We start from the raw sequence: 23,327 nt of genomic DNA, 5'->3' as shown, positions 1-23,327 counted from the left end.
AGACATAGCATATAAATACCATTCTACTAATGCCTCTAATTTTGAGGACCTTGCTACTGTGCCTATTGGTTTAGTGGGTGAGCATACTAAGTAAATGGCTATGAATACAGATTAAGTGGCCCTTGAAAATATAGGAAAATATCACAATCATCCTAAGCTCCCATATTTTTTTGTTTATGTAGTATTAGAAAAAGTTAACAAATAGAGAATGCTAAGTAACATTTGAAATGAATGGCTTCTTAGTTCTTACCTATGACTGAAGTGGTCCAGCCAATCCAAAGTAAGACTGTGATGTCTCATCCTGTGTACGGTCATTAAAACCTACCTGCATAAAGAGGCCCTAGGACCCATGTGGCATATAGTCCTATACAAAATTATGTCAAAATTAGGATTTTCCAGCATTGAGTTTTACATATTTGAAACTCAATGAACATTTAAAATCATTCAGCTACTTAAAGCAAGAAATGCATGTAAACTAAATTAATATTTTGAGATATATTGAGTAGTAGATTGTATGAATATAAATAATCATTATACAAGGAATAACCTAAGGCCTAATCAAAGAGTTGCAATTATTAAAGTACATAAAGGAAATAACAATGGAACCATGAATAATCATGATATATATCAAGCAACATCATAAGCACAAAAAAATTAGACATGCTACAAGAACCTTCGGGTACCCAAGGCAGAAATCACTTATAAGTAAACCATTGAATTCTTTCTTGAAAGTGTAAAAGCAAAGGCTGGTACAAAGCTATACCACATTACTTAGATCAAAATTCACAAAACATAGGTACCAAGTTAAAAAAATTAAAGGTTCAAAACCAAAAGGTTTGATCAATTCAATGTTCAAAAACTAGAATTACCTGGTCCAAAAAATTGATTTGTTCAAGAGATCCATAAAAATTGGAAATCTAGAACCCAAGAAATAATTCACTAAAATTTGTATAGGAATTGAAAAGCCAAGGATGAATTGGACAAATTTTCCTAGTAGAATTTTTTTTGGATCAAGTTGAATTTGATTTAAAACTAACTAGATCTGGTAACTACGTAAGAAAGTTCACCATCTGACACTTTAGCATGAAAAGTCAATCAAAATCAAAGACAACATGAATACAACATACTTCACACCAGGACATATACCATAATTCAATTACCTATTAAATAGGCATTTCAACCTAAAGAAAGTGGGGATAACAAAATAGAGCAATCATACAAAATATTGGAAACCTATCATGCAACTACCTATAGAATTTCCAATTTCATGGCCATAAAACATTAGATGCCTACAAGAAAAAATATCTTCCTTGCTACTGACATCCACATCCCATAATATGATTTAATTTTGAAAAATTCCAGAGACAGGGAAAACACAAACAATATGCACTAGCTTCAAAATAATGTCTCACCTGACTCCCTCAACATATGAAAAAATACTACCAAAAATATATCAAAACATATTACAACTATTATATAAGAAAATGATAGTGTGTGAACATTCTTAAGCAAACAACAAGTGAACATTCTCCTTGGTGCATCCTATTGAAAAAATCTACAAAAGGTAGTCGATAGATACAAAAGAGTCAGAGATGTATATCCAATCAAAATCTATATCTGTAGATCAATATAGTCTTCACATAACAAAAAATCAGAGATGTAAATCCAAAAAAAATCTTAATCTACAGATCAAGTTGATGACTTGCTTGAGAAATGAAGTCATTTCTAGTATTCGATACTGATTAGCCACGTTGGGAATTTTGATTCAAAAAGTCTCCATGGAAGGCCCCTTACATGTTTTGGGTGACATACTCAACACCATATCCACTTTGGGATGTTTATGTAAAAACTTATACAGTAAGATTGCAATTCAAAATGAATATTCAATTAAAGTTTGTAAGTTCACGCAATAATTTTGAACGAAAATCTAAGAACCATCACCTAAGTATTGAAGTTAGCTACATTGTAAGCCATGTGAGATCCTTGACTCTTGAAATATTCCCCAAGAAAATCTTGGATAGACGGTTTTTACTTTAAATATATGATTTTCAATTAGACAATATACAACATAGAAAATCTATCTACTTGTTTTGTTACAAATCACTCGTTGACATCATTAATTTAAGCAATGATACATATGCTCAAAGAGTACCTGAGACATTTCTCCAAGAGAAAAGCCATCTCATAGGCTTTGACTCAATCCTTGATTAGGCAACTACCATAACACATTAATACAAACTTCAATCAAATGTTCAAAAAACATTTCCCATAGCTTTCTACAACTATTAGTATTTCCTACCTATCAAACAAAAGCCAGAAAATATACATGATTACCTGAGTCAATAAGCTAGTTTGAGACAATAGACCTCCAACTAAAGTCTGGCTTGCTAGATTTTCAAGACCAACAAAGTTGAAATTAGATCCCATACCTCCAATTGGTTGACATGAACCTTGATGTGGCAAATGCCCCCCAATGGGACCACTAGCACTTCCACGTCCTATACCAAATCCTCTATTACCCATTTGTGGCCCTTGAGGAACACCCATTACTCCATGGACACCACCTTGTGAAGGTATTGCATAAGGTTGACCAAGTGGTGCTCTAGGGTATGGTAGAACAAGAACTTGTGGAAAAGGAAAGCCAATTGGGTGCACCCTAGATTTGTGATTGCCATTGGGTAACTGTCCAAATGACATGAATGAATTGCCTACATAGCATATGCACATAGTTGGAAATAAAGATTGAAACATTTACAAATTTATGTAGTTGATAGGAACAAATAAATGATTAGATCCTTAGCAAATACTAGAAATCACTTATCTAATAAACTACATCTATCTTTAAAATGTAACCTCTTGCACGAGCATTCCTTTTATCATTCACTATCCCAGCATTGAATTTTTTAGTAACATTAGTTGGCCCACCCCCAGGGAAAATTATTTGGTCATTATAAACCTGTTGGTCATGATAAGGAGATCGAAAGCAAGATTAGTGTATTATAATAGATAATGGTGCTTCTAGGTTGAACTATCATATTAGCATAGCGCACAATCAAACCACATATATATGAGTGGGGCCCAAATCTAAATATACCTAACATCATAGTAATGAAAGATACTTTTTATGTAAATTAATAAAATTTCCACAATCCATTAAAAATGCATATCAGTCTTCTAGAATTTGATTCTGTAAGAATTTTTAACATCAAAGTTTTGGATCACGCATGGTGATCCATTGCGATGAAGGAGAGTGCAAGAGAATAGAAAAATAATGTGTGTGATCCATCGTGATGAAGGAGAGTACAAGAGAATAGAAAAATATGATTTTTTTATATTCTCTTGCACTCTCCTTTGTTCCGATGATGGATCATCGTGTGTGATACAAAACTCTGATGTTAAAAATTCCTACAATCATTTTTCTATTCTCTTGCACTTTCCTTCATCCTGATGAATAATCACTATGTGAGATCTAAAACGTGGATGTTAAAAATTCTTATAGTCAAATTCCAAAAGACTGATCTGCACTTTCAATGTAATCAAATAGTAAAAAAGAAAACATCTTTACTAGGTTGAGAAGTGTTTCTATTTATCGTACAAATTTTAAGAAATGGAATCCTTTCCTGAAATGAAAGTAAAACAAACATAAGAAACATTGGACCTAGCATCTCAGAAAAAAGTTTCACAATCATCTTTTAATCACCATCAAATCTAGGGTGAGTTAATTAATGGAAACATCTTTTACCTTCTTTGGTTTTTGAAACTGTACCATGCTCTGCTTCAGATTATTCAGTGGACCTTCTACTCAACATTCATATTCCTGTAAAGAAATATAAATGACATCATAGAATTTTAGTAAATTGTATATACATCACATAAACATGCACAATAGACCATGATTTTAGATCATAGAGAAAAAGCATTACCTTATAATGAGAGAGTAAACCATTCAAAAGTGGTTTGCTTAAAACCTTTGGATTCCCCAAAACAACAATACCATAGAAAGCTTGCGTAAGTGCAACATTCAGCCTCCGAGGGTCATTCAAAAGTCTAGTACCCTAAAGCAACATGCAAAACAATCAAATTTCATATTTCTTGAAGTGCAGTCAATCCATTAGCCACAAGAAAGATATTTTAGGTTCCAATTTTCTCATCCAGAATGTTCAAAGGGTATACATCTTCATACCTGATGCTCATTACTCCTTACACAAGACAATATTATATAATCTATTTCATGACCTTGAAATGAATCCACACTTGCAACCTACAAAAAATGCTATAAAAATCAACACTCAAATGTAAGTGTTGTTAATAAATGGAGAAGGTAGAAAACAATCAATAACTCAATTTCCTTATAAAGCTGTTGATGCAATGCACCATGCATGCCCATGTGATTAATAATGTAGGCCCACTATCCTTCATATGGTGTGATTACCCCAATCTATGAAAAGTAACATAGTGAGTATAGAATATAGAAAATAGCTTTACAAACAAAAAACATTCTTTGACAAAAACAAATAATACCTGGCCAAGAATTACACCACTTCTCAAAAAAGTTGTTACAATCTTCTCCACATTTGTAGATTCAGTTCTATTTAGATAAGATGTGCCACTTGCACTTATCTCTTCTTGTCCCATTTGGAAGAAGAAATTTTAAATAAACTTTGAATTTTGAATAGAAAATATTACTGATAATAGTAGCAATTGTAATCTATTGAATTCACAATGCACAAACATAAGAAATAATAATAATACATAAATTTGGTTGCTCACCTGTACATAAAAGAACATGGGCCGATTTGGAACTGGCCATGGAAAATCAATTCTAGTTAAATGTCTCTCAATTATAGATACACCATTCTAAAGTGTGCCTTCATAGAAATTGTTTGAAGGAAATTTAGATAAAGATGGATGCATACAATATTGAACTTGCAAAGAATGCAAACTCAATCTATAAATGCTTTTCAATGCATCTCAATTTATTAACAAATTCAGATTATTCAAATATCGTTAGCAGATAAAATTCAAATGAGCACAGAGTGCAAGATCATTTCCAAATAATAGCTTCAATTCTATGAAGTTGCTGCAACATACATGTATTAACTATCTATGGATGCTAGAACAAAAACAACAATCATGCTAAGTAAAATGAACTTTTTTTGCAAGCTATAGAATTTTAGAATAAATGATGAAATTTAGACATAACAACTAAGAAATAATCTTCATGCAATTTATAATAATGAGACATAGAATAATACTCTGACCATTACATCAGACTATACATCTCTTGTATATTGTACCATACAAGCAATAATTCATCTGTTAGTACTTCATTGGACTATATAATAAGTGTTGGTTAATGTAATCTTCATTTTGAACGTACCAAAACACAAACAATAATCTAACCTCTAATCTGAAAGGCTTAACACCCAAGAGTACAAGTGGCTCGAACAAAGACTGTGCAAGACCAACATGAGCTGCCTTCTTGCACATTATCACAGGACCAAGTTGGCAGTGATCTTCAACTAGTACCACCTAAATTTGACATAAATAATAAATATTAGTAGTGTGCCCCCTATATTGAATCGGGAAAACAACTATCGATAAATCAAAATATACACAGTTAGAAAACTATTGGTGTTCAATATTCTAATTCAATTAAATTTAGGAGAATAAGAATCATGTAAACAATATGCATTTGTAACTCTAGTCATATTACCTACTTTTCTCCAAGAACTAATGGAATTAAGCACTCTTGTGTGGACTCGTTAATGAGAACCTGCAAAATTAGCAAACTATATGTTAGAATGTCCATTGTGAGAATGTGAAGTTTGTTATAAGTACACATAGAATTTGTTATTTAATGAGTGGAAATCAATTGTGTTGACCAACTTGATGAAACTTGAAGTTTGACAGTTGAGGATCACTAGCACCAACACACGTAGAGAAAATGACATCAACATTTTGAGCTCTCTCTCTCTCTCTCTCTCTCTCTCTCTCTCTCTCTCTCTCTCTCTCTCTCTCTCTATTGCTCTTTTAAGTACCTTATACTTCTTTTCATCAGCACTTGATAGTTCCCCTATTACAATAGTTAGAACGTAGGTATTATTCAACTTTAAGAAATAATGTACAAGGGTACATGTTTCAAAAATGATTCATATCAAAAAGAGATATTAGACTACACCCACAACCACAGGAAATGTTTTTAACACTATTCATCAATTATATACCACAGAATCTATTATATGTTTCACAATTAACATGAACTTTAGTGAAAACATATTGAGTCCCAACCAAGCCATATAGGCATAATGGACCATCATTGGGAACAAAGTTATTTTTTGCCTTACCAAATTTAGGTTTGAGTTGCATTTTTCAATTTTTATGCCATGGTTAAAAAATGAATCATTTGTTAAAATAGACATAAGTTTATAAAAAGGATATTTTAATGCTTTACAAAAAGTGAACAAGGATCTTATGATATATGTCAAAAGGTTCGTGTTCATTTTTATTTTCAGCAGGGAGAAAATATGAAAGAAGTTAGTCAAAATTATTTTATTATTATTAGTTTTATTCATAAAAAATGAATGCCAAATGATATTTCAAAAATATTAAAATGTCTCAAAAAACATTAGATCTCATTTTCAACCAATATTTTCATGAAAAATATTTAATAGACCATCATTTTTCCATTTACTTCTTGATATTATGTGATACTTCCTCTTTACTATACGTTGTTTTGCTTGCTTTGCTAAATGATATACAATAGCTGCAAATGTAACAATTTTTCCTATTCTTGGGGTGCCTTGAATCAAAATCATAGGCATACCAAATGGTATACCATTAAATTTATTCGCATGATGAATTTACAGTGACATCAACACAAATTTGTTATATTTCTTTTCTGCCCAAATATATACATTTTGACTTATGAATGAACTATAGATTTTAAAATGGCACACACAAACCTAAACTAGCTATGAGAAGAGGGTTTATAACAAAAACCTGATGCATCACTACTAATTTTCAAAGGTATGGAATATCACCAAGTGGCCCAACAGGAAAACATCTATCAATAAGGCCGTTGTGGACTAGTATATGCGCAACCCCACCAATGGTGATTCCTATTCCTTGGAAAAAGTTTTCACACCCATTAAACCCCTTCATTTGTAAACATAAGAATTAAGTAAATTTTCAACAATGTCTTGTTCATAATTTACCTAGATGATGGAATATACAGTGACCCAAATCATTATTATACCATTTTCCAAGATTGAATTCATAAAAATATAGAAGACAAGGTAAGGGGCAGTCCATACAACACCAAAACAAAGACTTGGCACAAGGCCTTTGTAGTAAAGTCCATATGTTAGTAAGATATTGGCAGGGATGGAATTGAGGATGGTAAATATATCGTTCATTTCAAAAGGTCCATCTCTAGGCTTGTGATGAGACTGCAAAACTAAGTGAATATTTGATTAGAATACAGTAAGTAAACCTTTTTTTTTTTGTTACAGTGGAATTTTAGGGCTGAAGATCATTTTTTCATCCACTTTAGCTCAAACTACAATAGCATTAATTTCATACCTCATGGATATTCTAGAGAGCACCATGCCAGAATTTTTGGTGAACCCATAGAGCCCAATGCTCCATTCCAACATGTATACACAAAAATGAACTTAGACCCTTCCAAATAAAAGTGGCAAAAAATATGACTTATTGGGATGAGAAGATGAGAGGTAGATGGATTTGGGTTTTCTAATTCCTTGGTATGTTAGTTTGAGCTTCACTTGGTTTCAAGAATACTATAATATTCTCTACTTAACAAGGTCAACCACGTGAAGGTGGAAGCTCATCTGGCCTCACCCCCTTCCCCCTATCATCAATCTAAATTATCCATTATCATCTAATTACATACTTCATTCATTCATTCATCCATTTATGAAATATAACATTCAATCAATACAATCACATAACATTCATTAATATGATATAAAATCCATTAATACACAATACTAATCAAGACTTCATTAACATATAACAATATTCATTAACATAAAATAAAAATCAATATTAATACACATCATTCATAGATAATTACTTAAAACAAAGTTCTTTCATTATCCAACAAGGTTTATCAAAAGCATTTTTAAAATACCATTTGTTCTTTTTGTTTTTCTTAGGTTTCTTAAGAAAAATGCTCATAGGAGCATCCACATGTTCCTCATTGTCCTCCTCTTTTGGCACATGTAATGTCAAATTACGATGGTTCCTTCTCTTTGGAGAAGCAGGAGGCTACTGCACTAAAGGGGGCTCTATTGCAAGAACAAGTAAATGGGATAAGGCATACTCTTTTTCTTTTTTTAACTGTTATAAGTTTGTAATTAAGTACTAGTACAACATAAAATGCATTTTTCGTACTTGAAAATGCCACATCATGTACATTAACATTTTGATTTGCCACCACATCAACATTTTGAACACTTGGAACATGCTCCACTCCTTCACCATGATGTTCAACATGCTCTGAAATATTCAAAAAAAGGATACACGTCAAATTGCAATTGAAGATGTTAAATTGTATTCATAATTGCATAATTAATTTCCAATAGAAAATTAATACCTCCACCACAATAATGCACATCATGGCCTTCGTCATGAACATGTTCTATGATAGGATGTGAAGGCTGTAGTAAAATATTATGCACATTGTTATGCAGTCAATTTACATTCAAAACTAACACCAAAAAAGAATATTTTAAACTATTCAATTTCATTTACTTTTCATTTGACCAATTTACCTGTGAGATATCATTTGGTGCACTAGATTTGAGCAAGGCTTTCAGATTCTTCACATAGGCATGCAACCACAACTTTATAGCCTTCCTTCAAGGCAATTTTGCTATCTTCATCTGTGAGCTCCACATTGAATTCTATACCCTATATTTTTTTCTTAATATTGTCAGTTTTCCATGTATGGTTTCATTAAAAAAAATTGTTTGCAACATTATATAAAAAAATAAATATGAAATTTCATTGCTCCTACTTACAAGTCGAGACTGAAGATTCATATAGCCACTAGAGCCAAGTTTTTGTTTGCCAACATTTTATAGTCTTGCTTTTGTAGCTATAGACGTGTCCTGTAGTATATGAACAATTTCAAACATGTTAGATTATATATTTACAAATATCACTAATTAGCGCATGATTACAATGTACTTAATACTATCATGACATACCTTTTTTTGCCTTGTGCTACTTCATTTACTCTATTTTCACATAGCCTTTTCTCCTTTGCATCTTCTATTATTTCATTCCACTCCATTGGTGGAATCATAGGAGGATGGTCATACTTTGGGTTCTCCTTAAGACCCCTTCTAAATTGATCCCTCATAGTCTTCAAATGCTTTGATGCTCTTTTCAGAAGTAGGCTAGTGTCAAAAATGTTTTTTTCCAAATTTCTCCTCAAAAGATGTAATTAGTTGATGTTTTAATTCAACTGCTTGTAAATTCTACCTTTTAAAAATAATTAGATTGTCAGATCAATAATTTTAATATACTACAATAAGTGGAAGAAAAGAAAAATTATGTAGCAATGATATGAAACTACATACGTTTTACATATGGTGGGTCCAAATAGTCTCAATGTCATATCAAAAAGATGATCAAAGAAAATATTAGTACCTAAAAAATCATGAAAGGATTATCAGTCCAAAATGAGTAATGTAAAAGTAAACTAAATTTACACTTTAAATAATAACAATTTTACAGCACCTGGAAGCTTTTTTTCTTTTAACGAAAACATAGTTTTCTTGTTTAGCAACAATGTCCCTCCATATGAACTAGTACTAACCACATAGACTACTCTAGGAAATGGACCAGCTTCACTAGTACTACTCTCTGTCACTCTATGAACTGAAGGTCTATTTATTAGTGCACAAAATAGGACTATAGTAAGATCTATCTAGCATAACTTTTATCACTAGTTACATCCACTGATGAATTAAGATCTATCTAGCATAACTTTTATCACTAGTGAGATCAAGTCACTTAGCACCAATGGATTAAAAATCTCCTACCTAGACTTTTCAACTAAGGATTTAATTATTCAACTCTTTTGATTCCCATAGATAGGTCATTATTCTTGAGAAAAATGCATCTCATGTTCCTTATAAAGAAAAAATTTAGTATTGAGAAGATCAAACCTCTTAGGGATCAATCCCTCTGTACACTCTCATCCTCAACCTTAGTTTGAAGTTTTCTAGAGAAATCTATTCTTCTAAATCATTCATTCATTTAGACTTGTCATCCTTTGAGGCATTTCATGAGCTATCATTTAGATTCTTTCTCAACACTGATTCACCCCAGAAGGTGAAGTAGCCTTTGCATCAGATTTTCTTTCATTATGTTTTTGGCTTTCAAATATTGTTTCAACATTCCGATTTCTCTTTGAAAAGGTTGATCCCATTTTAAAATCTTTTTTGAGATATTCATTTAAGTGCTCAAATTCAAAATATATTGTAAATTAAAAGGATCCAAAGATATTGTTATAGTCTAGCTAAAGGAACCAAAGATATTGTTACAGTCTAACTACTGCTCCTATATTATTATAGTAGCATAAGCTAAATGACTAGAGTATGGTAGGAAAACTTAGAAATCTACTAATTCATAATATATGCCAATGAATCAATTTATGAACTCATAAATCTGTGATATTTACAAGGCATTCCCAAAGCCTTTTTTGCAAGAACAAGCACATCATATTCATAATATTAGATCTTATCATTTTGAACCACTGTTGAAACAATTGGTGCTAACTAAGTGAATTGATCTTACTAGTGATTTGACGTACAAACCAACATCTTCTTTTCAGTTGTGATAGATTTCTCATATAGATCGGTTAGGATTCAAATCTAAGATAATTGAAGTTAAAAAGGGTTGAGATATAATGGTGGTCTAGGAGGATCAAATCTTGATAGTGGCATCTTAGAGAAGGTAAGTGATAGGAGGTGAGAAAAAAGTAGGATTTTCTTATGCATTGAAACCAATTTTTACTGCTCATGCTCCCTACAAATCTAGATTAGTGTTATCTACAATGGAATCAAATGAATCTAGATCAGTTGTGTGTGTGTGTGTGTGTGTGTGTGTGTGTGTGTGTGTGTGTGTGTGTGTGTGTGTCTATATATATATATATATATATTTTTTTTTTTTTCCACCCCTAAAAATCTAGATTAGTGATGTCTACAATGGAATCAAATGAATCAAGTGGGCATGTTGATTTGACAACCGCCAGTACTTCCCTTTGGGAAGAATGACAATGATGCATGTGAAACATTCAAGGAAGAGGAGTAGTAATGAAAGATAATAAAGACAACAAAGAAATATTGGATATTCCCTCTTTCTCAATAGAGAAAGGTTGGATATTCCCTTTAGATCAAGACAACAAAGAGATTGGATATTCCCTGCTGCTCCATGAAAACCTAGATCAAGACAACAGAGAAAGGTTGTATAGTTTTAGGGGGTTTTCACCTATTGGCCATCTTCATGAAATTTTTAAACACTGTAGAATAAGATTAAATGGCCCCTCACCTTCCTCTAGATTCATCCTATGTATTAAGAAATTAAATAGAAACAACCATCTAATACAACTCTAAGTGAACTTTGAGTTCAGTCTCTTGTCTAATTAAGTGACTATTGCACTAAGTTGGATTATTGGACAATGGGGTTGCACACAAGCTAATTTATGAAAATAAAGATGATTTAAAAAAAACAAGTTTCTTTACTTTGTATACAAAACATTTTTCCAAACATTTAACATTAGTGAGAAAATATGGTGTGTGGGAGAAGTCTTTTATAAGTGCAATGATCAACTTGTTTTATAAGACTTTTTCTTTATTATGTTTCTATGTCTACGTGAAAGGGTGTTACACAACTATGTGTCATGGATTCAATGCAAAAAACTCAGACAATTTATTTTTAGGAGAAAACCAGAGCAACATGCGAATACATTACAAAAGGCAATTGTAAATCCCATTATGAAAGTAAAGACACTGAATATGAAATATCCTACCAACAATGTTTTCAGTCAGAGACTGTCATGACTTGTTTACAAAACCTCTCAAATCTCATTCTCTGTAAGAAAAAAAATTGAAGACAATTATATTAGATGTGTTTTTTAAGATGTATTGTTATCAAGCTTTTTCTAAATACCAATACAGAAGCTACTAAAGTTTTTCTCCATTCAATCATCTATCTATTTATGGATTAATATATTTCTAGTATAAGACACAACTCTCCATGAAAAATATAGTGAAGTGTGCTGAAATATGATATATATATATAGTGAAGTGAAGGTGTTGGATATATATATATCCAACACCCTCCCATAAAATTTTCATGGACAAAACATGCCTAGTAAGTTGTACTTTTTCATTTTTCATTTTGTTTTGGGAGCTACATGTCAATTAAATCATTTTTAAAGATTACCTTAGTTGGGACCTGATTTTTCCTCTCATAATGATAGTGGGATGATTTGTAAACTTAAACAATAGAGCTCTCCTCATTTACAAAATAGAATGTGATGGAATTCCTAGAAAACATTTTGACATATTATTTGGATCAATGAAAGAAACTATCACCTTTTAAAGATAGAAATTGCAATTTATAGTGCAAACATCATAGCTCCAACCATCTGTCATTGGACTAGGATCAACCTAGAGCAATGGATAGTTGATATATCGCCTGTCAAGTGATCAGATTACTAGGAAAAAGGGTGATTTAACATCTATAATATTTAGACAATGTTTGGAGCATCAAATAATATATTTAAAAGATTGATGGAAACATCTAGACATAGTAGGTGATGGTCAAGCCATAATTTCTATGTAGAATGCGATCACATGGTATAGAAGAAAGATTCCCTTGAAACTGAGGAAGGTAAATCTAAATGAAGTTTTTTGTATATCTGGCCACATGGGTATATCAAGAACAACTTTGGGTTTGAAAGGTTGAATTAGAACAATCTGTGAGAATGAAGCACTCAACACTTTAAAAATAGATGCTGAGCACATACAAGCAACAATACAAGTAGTTCAAGCATGGCCAGAGATGGTAGCAAAATGGAAAGGACCACCACAATTCTTAGTGGAATTAAATGAAGCTGAAAGGAAATATTTGTCTTAACTACATTCCAATAAAAGTTGAGAAATTGTTCCCATCTAGAGATCTACTAGAGCTTATAAACATCCAATAAGCTATTTTCTTTTTCTTGGCCTTACTCACTCTTGTATTGTGTATAGGTGTGCCTCATCAAATACTCCAAAAATCTTGGTGAGAAATTCCTCAGAGCCATCTACAGTTTCTACTAGTTTTATCAATGTTAATACAGGTGTTTTTTCCCCATGAAAATAGTCATGGAGCAACATAGTTGCTAACATAGGCTCTATTGCACTGAACAAAGCACACATTCAATTAAATATAAAATATAAAAAATAAATAAAGCACATAGCAGACATTTCTCTCAAGTGTTTTTTTAATCGTAATATTTTTCTTTTTCCCAATCATAAAGCAATAGAGAAATAAGAAATAGTTCACATTTTCTTTAAAAATAAATAAATCCAAGCTAATTTATTTGATGCAATTTCTCCAAATTGTCATTTTTTTCCAATTTACATCAAGAAGGTAGCCTTTTTGATGTAATTTCTTACCTTAATGAAAAGCTCCTTCATGGAATTCAGGCATAATGTCATAAAGTAACTTGAGACTACAATATAAATTTAGTTGATTAAGTTATTTGTGGATTAATTAAATTAAATTACAAATTTATCTTCAAAAAGGATAAAAAATAAATAAACTTTTGATATTAGTCTATACTTTTATAAAAAACATCAATCCCCTTTTAGTAAGAGGCATTCCAACATAAGGAAAAAAAATGCATGATTAGCACATTACAAAATATAGCAAAACAAGGTTTTACCAGTTGTAGTGGGCATAGATGAGGATGTTTGCATGGTCCTTGTTGCCGACAATGCATAAGGCAATACTGGACCACCGACCAAAGGAGGAGTCCACACTTCATCATGAGCTAAAAAATACAATATTGTTAGCAAAGACATTTTCAATGGATAAATATCAAATGGGATACTAGCTAGAAGTGTCCACAAAAAAAGGTAAGTGTTATAATGTTGATGAAAACAAACAAAGTGTTATTTACACAAAGGTTGTGCACTACAACCCTCACCATGTTCACTATGTGATGTCACAACTATCACATATTCTATACCAAAACACATAAAATTAGAGATCATGATCCATAAGATACTATAAAATATTAACATTTATTGAAGTTCTTTAATTGCTTTAGTCGAATTACTGCTTACCTTCAAAGATTGGACCCTACGGTCCAATTCTTTTCTCAGTGCCTCTTTCTCCTTGCTTGTGCCACCCTCAATGATAATGTTAACAATTTCACTATTGTATCTTTGTTTAAGTTTCTAGGCCATGAACATAGGGTCAGCACTAAGGGTGATGTCATGTAGAAATGATGCCTGTATTTCAAATCGCATTTGATTAGTTGTCATTCTAGCTTTTTCCTATCATTTGTGACATTAAATATCAGTAAAATTTCATCAAAATAACTTGAAAGCCATAAATAAAAGAAAATAATAATATCACATTTGTTTCTATATTAACATTAAAAATTACATTAATTAATGTTTACCTCTATTGAAGGTGTGTGAGATGGTGCGTCCATGTCGCCCTGTGAAAAAGATTAGTAAGTCTTAGAAACCAGAAGTGAAATTAAAGTAATAGACTTACAAAATAAAATATTAATAATAAAGTAGATTGTATATGTAAATCATTTTTCTTAAGTTAGCCAAAAATTTGGTGTAACTAATGTGTATATCTAAAAAAATATTTGACATGTTCTACTTAATGTTTATATCTGCACATATGGTTTGAAAAGAAAAAATTGGTTGTACATGACCCCATCATAGTTGACATTGATCCTACCTAGACATTTAATTGATCATCATGATATTTATCCATGTGATGATCATCATCATCACCATCATTGTACTTGTCACTTTGATCATCATCTTCACCACCACCATCTTCATCGCCATCATCATCATCTTCATCACCATCATCATCATGACCATCATCACCATGATCATCACCATCTTCATCACCATGATCATGATCATCATCAACATCATCATCATCATTATCATTATTATCGTCAGCATGACCAAAATCATCACCATTTTCTTCTTCTTCATCACTAGATAATTGTCATTCTTGATAATCATTTACTTCATCTTGTGCTTCTTCAATATCTTCTTCTTCCATCACATTATACTTTAGCTGCCTTCCTCTTGGGTCATGTTTAACAATAGATGAACAACTTGGTTTGTGTGGAACACCAAAGTAAAATACTTTCTTTCATTGGATTGAAAGAACATAGGGCTCATCTCCAACTGGCTCAAATGACCTTGTATTAATCATAGTAAATCCACTATCACGTTCAATAATAGTCCTATTAGGATCATTTCGATTTAGTCATAGCCTGAACTATTTGACAACAAATAGAATTATTTTGAATGAATTAAAGTTGCACTCAAGTATATCATCTAAAATTACATAGTATCAATTTTTAGATTGTTGAGGATGTATGTCAGTTCTAGACAAAATATTGGTGACCGTGAAGATAACACTTATCCTAGAATCATACGTTTTCTTCGTTTTGTCTAACTTTTTTGTGCAAAATTTATAGTCATGGTAGTACATAGCTTTGTGGTGTTTGACCTATAATTATTCAAACATATCAAGATTATTTGCATCGATCTGTGAGTTGATATTAAACTTATGTCTCATGATTAGTAATCTAATGCGTACCTTTATATCTCTTAAGCCATATATTAGATCAATTACCATTGGCATAACATTGGGATCTCCATTATGATGAGCTTCTTTACCTAATGATGCAACACCATCCCATGTTAATGAGTGACCATTTTCTTGAGACTATTGAATCCATACCGTCATCCAATCAAGATTGTTTGCAATATACAAATGTAGTGCATCCCACTCATGACCAATTATAAAGAAGACAATCACACCAATTAGAAACAACTTATATATATTGATGATGGATAAGAATTATTAAACTACAAAAAAAAATTATAATTACCTCTCACTCTCCCCAACCTACCTTTCCCCATCAGGTACTCCCCTTCAAATTTGTCATTAGAGTTGGGATCCCAAATGTGATCTACATGGCTATTTGCTACAAACTTTGGAAGATATTAACTAATGTACACCATGGTCTAGTATACCATATATCCCTCTACCATAGAACCCTCAGGACGTGCTCTTTGTTGAACCAAGCCCTTCATAAATTTCAAGTGCCTCTCAACCATCAACATTGACTTAGTTTGTATAGGTCCACACAATTCAATCTCCTCAACTTGATGTACGAGGTAGTGTTCTTGAGCATTGAAAAAGGTTGGAGGTAAACACTTTTTCATTTCACACATAAGCTGTGGAATTTTTATCTTCCAATATTTTATATCTTTTATATCAATTTCTTTAGATGATAACCACCTAAAAGAGATTCAACATGCAAAAACACATAAACAAGATTTCAAATAAAATTTTACAATAGATTTTAGATAAAAAGCCACAAATCTAGGAAAAAAATACTTCTAACCTCATGTATTTTCCAAGATCATATATAACTTGTTTAATACTATTGTTAAACTAGTGTGGAAGGGATAGAGGTAGGACATACTGCAATCATTAAAAAATGATCATTTCAATATATTATTAAAAAATGCAATAGGTAGTACATTCAATTTTATAAATATACTGTAAATAGAGAACATGACTTACCTTGACGAAGGTATGCCAATCATGTTTTTTCAACCCTAGCCCAAAGTCATCTTTCTTTGATAGAAGAATGCTTATATTTGCAGCATATCTTGTCAAAATTTTTTCTTTTTTTTATGACTTCTTTTAATGCATCACTTTGTTACTCCATCAATAACCAAGGAAGGGCACTTGTATTTATGAAGTCTCCATTGTTATTTGATTCAATGAAATAATTTAGTGCATGATTGGATTCATGAATGTCAGTACAAATTTTGGCAATTTTTTCTCTATGACACCTTCCATTCAACATTTTCCATAGTGTCTCTATTACATTCTTTTCAATATGCATAACATCAAACAAATGCACAATTGGGAGATCCTTGTAGTATCATAACCTACTAAATTGAGTAGGATAACTTTTCATTCCTCTAGGACATTGGTCATTGATGCCTTAACAACCTTCATGAACATCAATTATAACATTAGTAAATATAAGACAATATCAAAATATAAATTTTAAACTTCAGATGACAAATTGGACATTACCTCGACGATTTAGTCAATCGTATTCCAACTTCTATAGATGAGGTGTAATTCTTCATGGCCTTGATGATGTCTCTTCTTTCCCAATTGAAAATATGTTTTTCAACAATTTGATACCTATGATTATTGTGGAGAAAGTGCCTAAACTCATCGAACACCTGCTTTCCTAAACTTCTCAAATGACAAGATTTCATCTTCAAACCACAAACTGGACATGTGAATTTTCCCTTTGTCTAAAGACCTAAAAGATCATGTACAATTGGATCATGTACAATTATCATGCACAACTTAAGAATATAATAGTAATGTGTAAGCACTGTAACAGACAAAAAATATGTGATCTTAATAATATAACATACTGCAAAAATGAGTTAGCCCAATGGCATCATGTATTGTCCATATAAGCATTGCATGGAATTGAAATTGTTAGTGTCCTATCAGTCTAGAGATTTCACACACAGTGATTCCATTCCATAACTTCAACAACTCATCAATTAGGGGTTCAATATACACGTTCATATCTTTAACTTGGTACTTACCTAGTAATTGAATGAACACAAACATTACATAATTATTATGACCATTTTCATGCACTATTTATAAATTAATTTAGATAACTATAAAATGAAAAAAATACCTGGTACAATCATTGACAACATTATGTGCTCCCTCTTTATGGACATACAAGGAGGAATGTTATTGTTAATAACAAAAATAGGCCACACTAAGTAAATAGATCTCATATCTCCATATGGATTGACACCATCTGCTGCCAATGAAAGCTTTATATTATGAGGTTCTTCTTTAAAGTGTGACCATATTTCTTCTATCTCTTTAAATGAAAAACCATGGGCAAGAATTCACATAATGTCATCTTGACTTCTATTGCATGCATGGTAATCCATAAATTGTGCCAAGCTAGTGCACCTGAATAATCGTTGAAGACATGAAATAATGAGAATGTACCAAAGAACCTTATGAGACACCTATTTTGTTATTTGACCTAACCAATATCTATTAATATGACAATTAGGACATTTTGTTACAAATTCATGTTGTTTATGATATAGAATGTGATCATTGGGACATGCATGTATTGTCTTATACTTCATTTCAATCTTATTCATAATGGTAGATAATTCTCATTATGAATGAGGCAAAATGTTTGATGTTTGTGAAAAAAACTCACTAATCAACCTACAACAACAAATATGCATTGTTAATATAATGAATAGTAATTGTATGCTAACATTAAAGATGACAAAAATGGTATACCTTAGCATACGTGGCATTGCTACATTGGATATACCATTCATAACCTTTAAGTTCACCAGCAACACTATAGCCAAGAGTAGAGTTGTTTGGGAGCCTTCATATAAGGTCTCATGTGCCTTCTCAAGTAAAGGTATATCAAGACCATCTTCATCATCATTATCAGATTCGCTAGTACCATCATTGTGAGCCACTTCATCAGCTGCCCCAATACCATCTTCTTCAATCATGTAAACTAGCACATTATCATATTCTTCCATGGGAGTTTCATCCTTAGCTTGGATATTCACACCTCCATGTTCCTCTAGTAGGAATTCCACATTCAACAATGGAAAAAAATTGTGGCCCCCTTCAATGTGACCATGTTGCCTGTAGTGACTCTGGCTTGTTGTGATTAGAATTCTTCGATTCTTTAAGCCCTTACACTTTTTGCAAGGACAATAAAATTTATCAAGTTTTCTTAGGAATTGAGCCCATAATGTAGCCATTATCTCATTATTTTGTTCTGGGTTCATATTGTCAGGTGTGGTCTTTCTTCACAAGAAATTATATCTACAAATAAATTGGACATGTTGTACTTATTGTTTATATTTGCACATATGGCAATTGTTGATTAATTTATTCAAATGTAACTAAAATGATCCTATAATTTCTAGAAGGCCTAGATGTTTGCAAAATGTGGAGTTATAGAAAATGTATCTTAATTATTTGCAAAATGCTTCAAAGAGATATCACAAGGTGAAAGTTACTTAGGTGCTATCAGCAACATACCTTGACTAATCCTGATAGCAATGACTAATGTGATTAATGCATCAACTAACGAAGATGACTAAAAGATCAAAACATATTAATGTATATCAATTTTTTTCTCAAGGAAATATATTCTCTTCAGTAAGATATAAAAGGAAATATGAATTAGATGTGATCTATGTGTTCTCCAGTTAGAGGGACATTACCTTTTGAAATTCGTTCAATAGGGGCATCATATTTTCAACAATTTATTAAGAGGTTTGTATAGTTTGAGACTGGAGTAAGAGATGATTATCATTGTTGCTGAAGATTATTATCCTAAGGACTATAGACTAAGTGTAATTAGATATTTCATTGTCTCTGGTTTTACCAATCCCAAGAGGCTAGCTAGGAATAGGAACTGCTCTAGGAACATTTTGTGGACAGGCTTTTGGAACGAGATAATTCAATATGCTTGGCATTTAGATACAAAAATATATTGTGATATAGTGTCATATTTTGGATCATATAGTGTTATCTAAAACATTACCATTGTACAAACAAACCTAGAAGAAATAATTCATTGATATGAATTGTGGAAATCTAATATCACTAAATGAGAAATCTATTTAAAAATAGAATGCTAATGTGAAAGCAATCCCATAGAATATATATTTTCAATGCTAAGAATCAGATATAAGCATGAGGTTTCCAATTGAAACTAAACTATAAGAATGATACCCCAAACAAAATGTGTGATTGTGTGATTAAAGAATATGTGCAATTATAACTGAAGTGGCATCTAGTGGCTCTATCTTACAATTGTAAACATGATTCGCCAAAATATTTTGGGTGTGAGAGCCTCAAACATAAATTCTATCATGGAAATGTTTCTATCTTGCAACCATAAACATAACAAGAGTGTCACCTAATAGCTCTATCTCACAACTAGACACATGATACTCCAAATCTTTTGGGAGTTCAAATAAATCTTATCTAGTATGACAAGGGCCATGATCTAACTAATCTAGGTGAGCCCTTTAGTAGTTTCCTTTTCAAAGAGCCATGAGCCTTAATGAAATGCATCTTCATAGCACATGGATCCTATAGTTTGCTACAAGTTAGAACATTTATTTCATTGGTTTTCATCAAATGATTTGGTTCCAAAGAAGGCGTACAATCCTGCAATTCATATAATCAAGAATGGCCATGGCATGCATTAACTCATACTATATGTATTGTAATACTTGTTTTAAGGCCCTTTAGCTTAGGAACCACACTTCTCTTTGATGGATTTTCTAAGCAAGATAAAAAAACCTACACAAGATTTGTTGAAGAAATGTACCATCAAAGAGCAAGACACATGAACTTTGAGAATTTTTTTTTTGTATCAAATAGCTAGCAAAAAACTAAAATTTGTATCAATAGCATGCTATTTTGAGAAACAAAGGTAGAAGATGCTATGTATATGCAATTTTCTACCATGGTAAATTTAGAGAGAATGTGACAAAGGAATTCCCAGACCTAGAATTTGTGATCCCTAATATTGTTGTAGTAAACAGTCTCACATTCCCAGAATTCCAAAACTAATAGGAAAATGTCAAAATCTACTATGATGTCCTTATTCTCAATGGACATGCTGCAGAAGCTCTAAAATATTGCTTTGCATATAGAGTAAAAGATAAGTTCTTCTAGACCACAAATGTTGGTTTCATATATGATTTGAACAAAGACTATATAAGAAATGTGTTAAGAAAGAGACTACAAAACTAAACAAGTAGAAGCAAGTGTGTAAATACAAGTTTGGCAAATAGAAAACATTGAACTTATAATTGGATCAACATGACTATGTATACAAGTCCAAACCCTCTCCTATCCTACAATTTAACAAATCTCCAAAAAATGAAGAGATAGGTAAATTGATTCCCAGAGTTGACACATCCACCTAAAAGGATATTTTTATTGGCAAAGCTGTTCACAATCCAAAAAATCATATCCAAATCTTAATTGTGGATAGAAAGGAATGTTTGCAAGTAGTTACCTATTCGGATCCCTAGATTCTTGGCTCAAAACACACAATTATAGACATGTGGAAGATGGACAAGAAAAATAATATAGGTCACAACTAGAAAAGAGTTTAGAGATGGTAAAGTTGATACTAAAGTCAACCAAACAATAAATAATGTGAAATCATAATGGAAGAGTGAACAAGGAAGTAGTGATTAACCATGTATTCATGGGTATAAGAAATAAGCAGAATAAGTTAAAAAATAACAACAAGCTAAAAGTAAAGGCTGACAAGTCCTATTACACAACATGCAGAAATAATGATGAAATATGCATGAATCAGTGCAAGATTTGTGGTAGTTTAAATAGTTTAATAAAAAATATATTAGATTCCTCCTCTAAAGATATTGGTAGCAAAAAATTAACTCTCTTTATCAAACTCATTATGCATAAAATTCAGACAATAATTTTTGTTGCAAAAATTCTTACTTAATGATTTCAAAAAGAAATAATTTTCTTTGAACTTAAGATTCTATTTGATGCCAGTAGTTTTAGACTAGAAAAGAAATATTTTGATTTCTTAGAAATTCTACCAAATGGGGTTACAAGTAGAGTGGATTTAATCATGGAGGAAACTCTGTAGTTAAGTGTGCTTGAGTTGGAGTAGTACTAAGATGGGGTGACCTCTTGAAAAGTCTGTGCTTCACCCTTGTGAGAATCACCTAGATCCAATGAGTGCTAAGTGTTCTACATGAGAAACAAGGTTTGTATAAGCCACTACTCATGAAACATGAATCAATGAGTTTGACTAAAAAACTAAATAGTTGAATTCTAGTAGCAATATCAAAAGGAAAATAAAAAGTAAAACATAAAGATCTTCTACTCGTAGATCTACCAAATTGGATAGCTAAGGTAAGATATAGTGCTCAACATCTTCTAACTATGTACATGCAGTATCTTCTGATTATGCAAATGCAGTATCTGCTTGTTGCAGAGTTTACAAACACCAAATGTTGTGATAGATCTTTGCTTATAAATATTAATATAAAATAATGTTTCTAACCAGACTAGAAAGTTCAATTGAATTACAAGAATAGGTGAAATAAATTAAAATTCAATAATCTATGATATCCAGCTAGTACACTGTTTATAGAGTTTGATTCGCTATTTGTAATTAGCTCTTTATGCATTTTTTTCAACTATGAATTGTGCTGGTAGCATATGAAAAAAAAAATACATATTAATTTCTAATCAATGATTTTGTGCGAGTTTTATATAAAAGGATGACAGTAAATTGTATACAATGAATTGCAAAAAAAAATTCAAGAGAAACCTAGAGTGAAGTCTAGAATACTGAATTTCCAATAGGAAGGAATTGGAAAACAAATAAGACTCACCATTTAAACATAAGTATATTTTATTAGACAAGGAGATATACCTTGCCTATACGTGGCTTCTCTTTAACCTTTGCAAGAATATTTCAAATATGTGCTACTGCATGGACCAATACAAATGAGTCTTAAGGTAGTCACACTATTGAGTTATAATAAATAAAATACAAAATCTGTAGATTTTAGGACACATGATAGTCTTAATAAAAGAATAGAAATTGCAATAGAACAAAGGTTTACTTTTATTTTAGTTGACAAGATTTATTATACGTGTAATTGTATAATTTTTATATTAGATAAATTGTAAAATTGAACTTAAAACTTTTATTTTCACCATTCTCATTGGATTAAGGATTAAAAACAAGGATAATTTTTTATATAGTATAAAGGATAGGTCGAAGCATTTGGAAATTTTTGTGCATATATCAAATTTTATTTGAGAATGAAGAGAATATATATTTTATTCATATTGTATATAAGATTAATTAGTATTTAATTATATTTCCTTCTTGCTTA

General features: G+C 31.6%; 1 pseudogene; it reads right to left on the bottom strand.

Annotated features, from left to right (window-relative positions):
- Positions 1-250: 250 nt before the first annotated feature.
- On the bottom strand, positions 251-18,944 carry LOC149527827 (regulator of nonsense transcripts 1 homolog; annotated as a pseudogene).
- Between the last annotated feature and the right edge of the window lie 4,383 nt (positions 18,945-23,327).

This window comes from Cupressus sempervirens, unplaced genomic scaffold, assembly GCF_028749045.1.
Source record: "Cupressus sempervirens isolate cs-2001-9-10 unplaced genomic scaffold, ASM2874904v1 CseChr00s100002_03, whole genome shotgun sequence".
In the NCBI taxonomy this organism is placed as follows: domain Eukaryota; kingdom Viridiplantae; phylum Streptophyta; class Pinopsida; order Cupressales; family Cupressaceae; genus Cupressus; species Cupressus sempervirens.
Note: the sequence above shows the minus strand (reverse complement) of the source record. Positions and strands in the feature narration are given on the sequence as shown.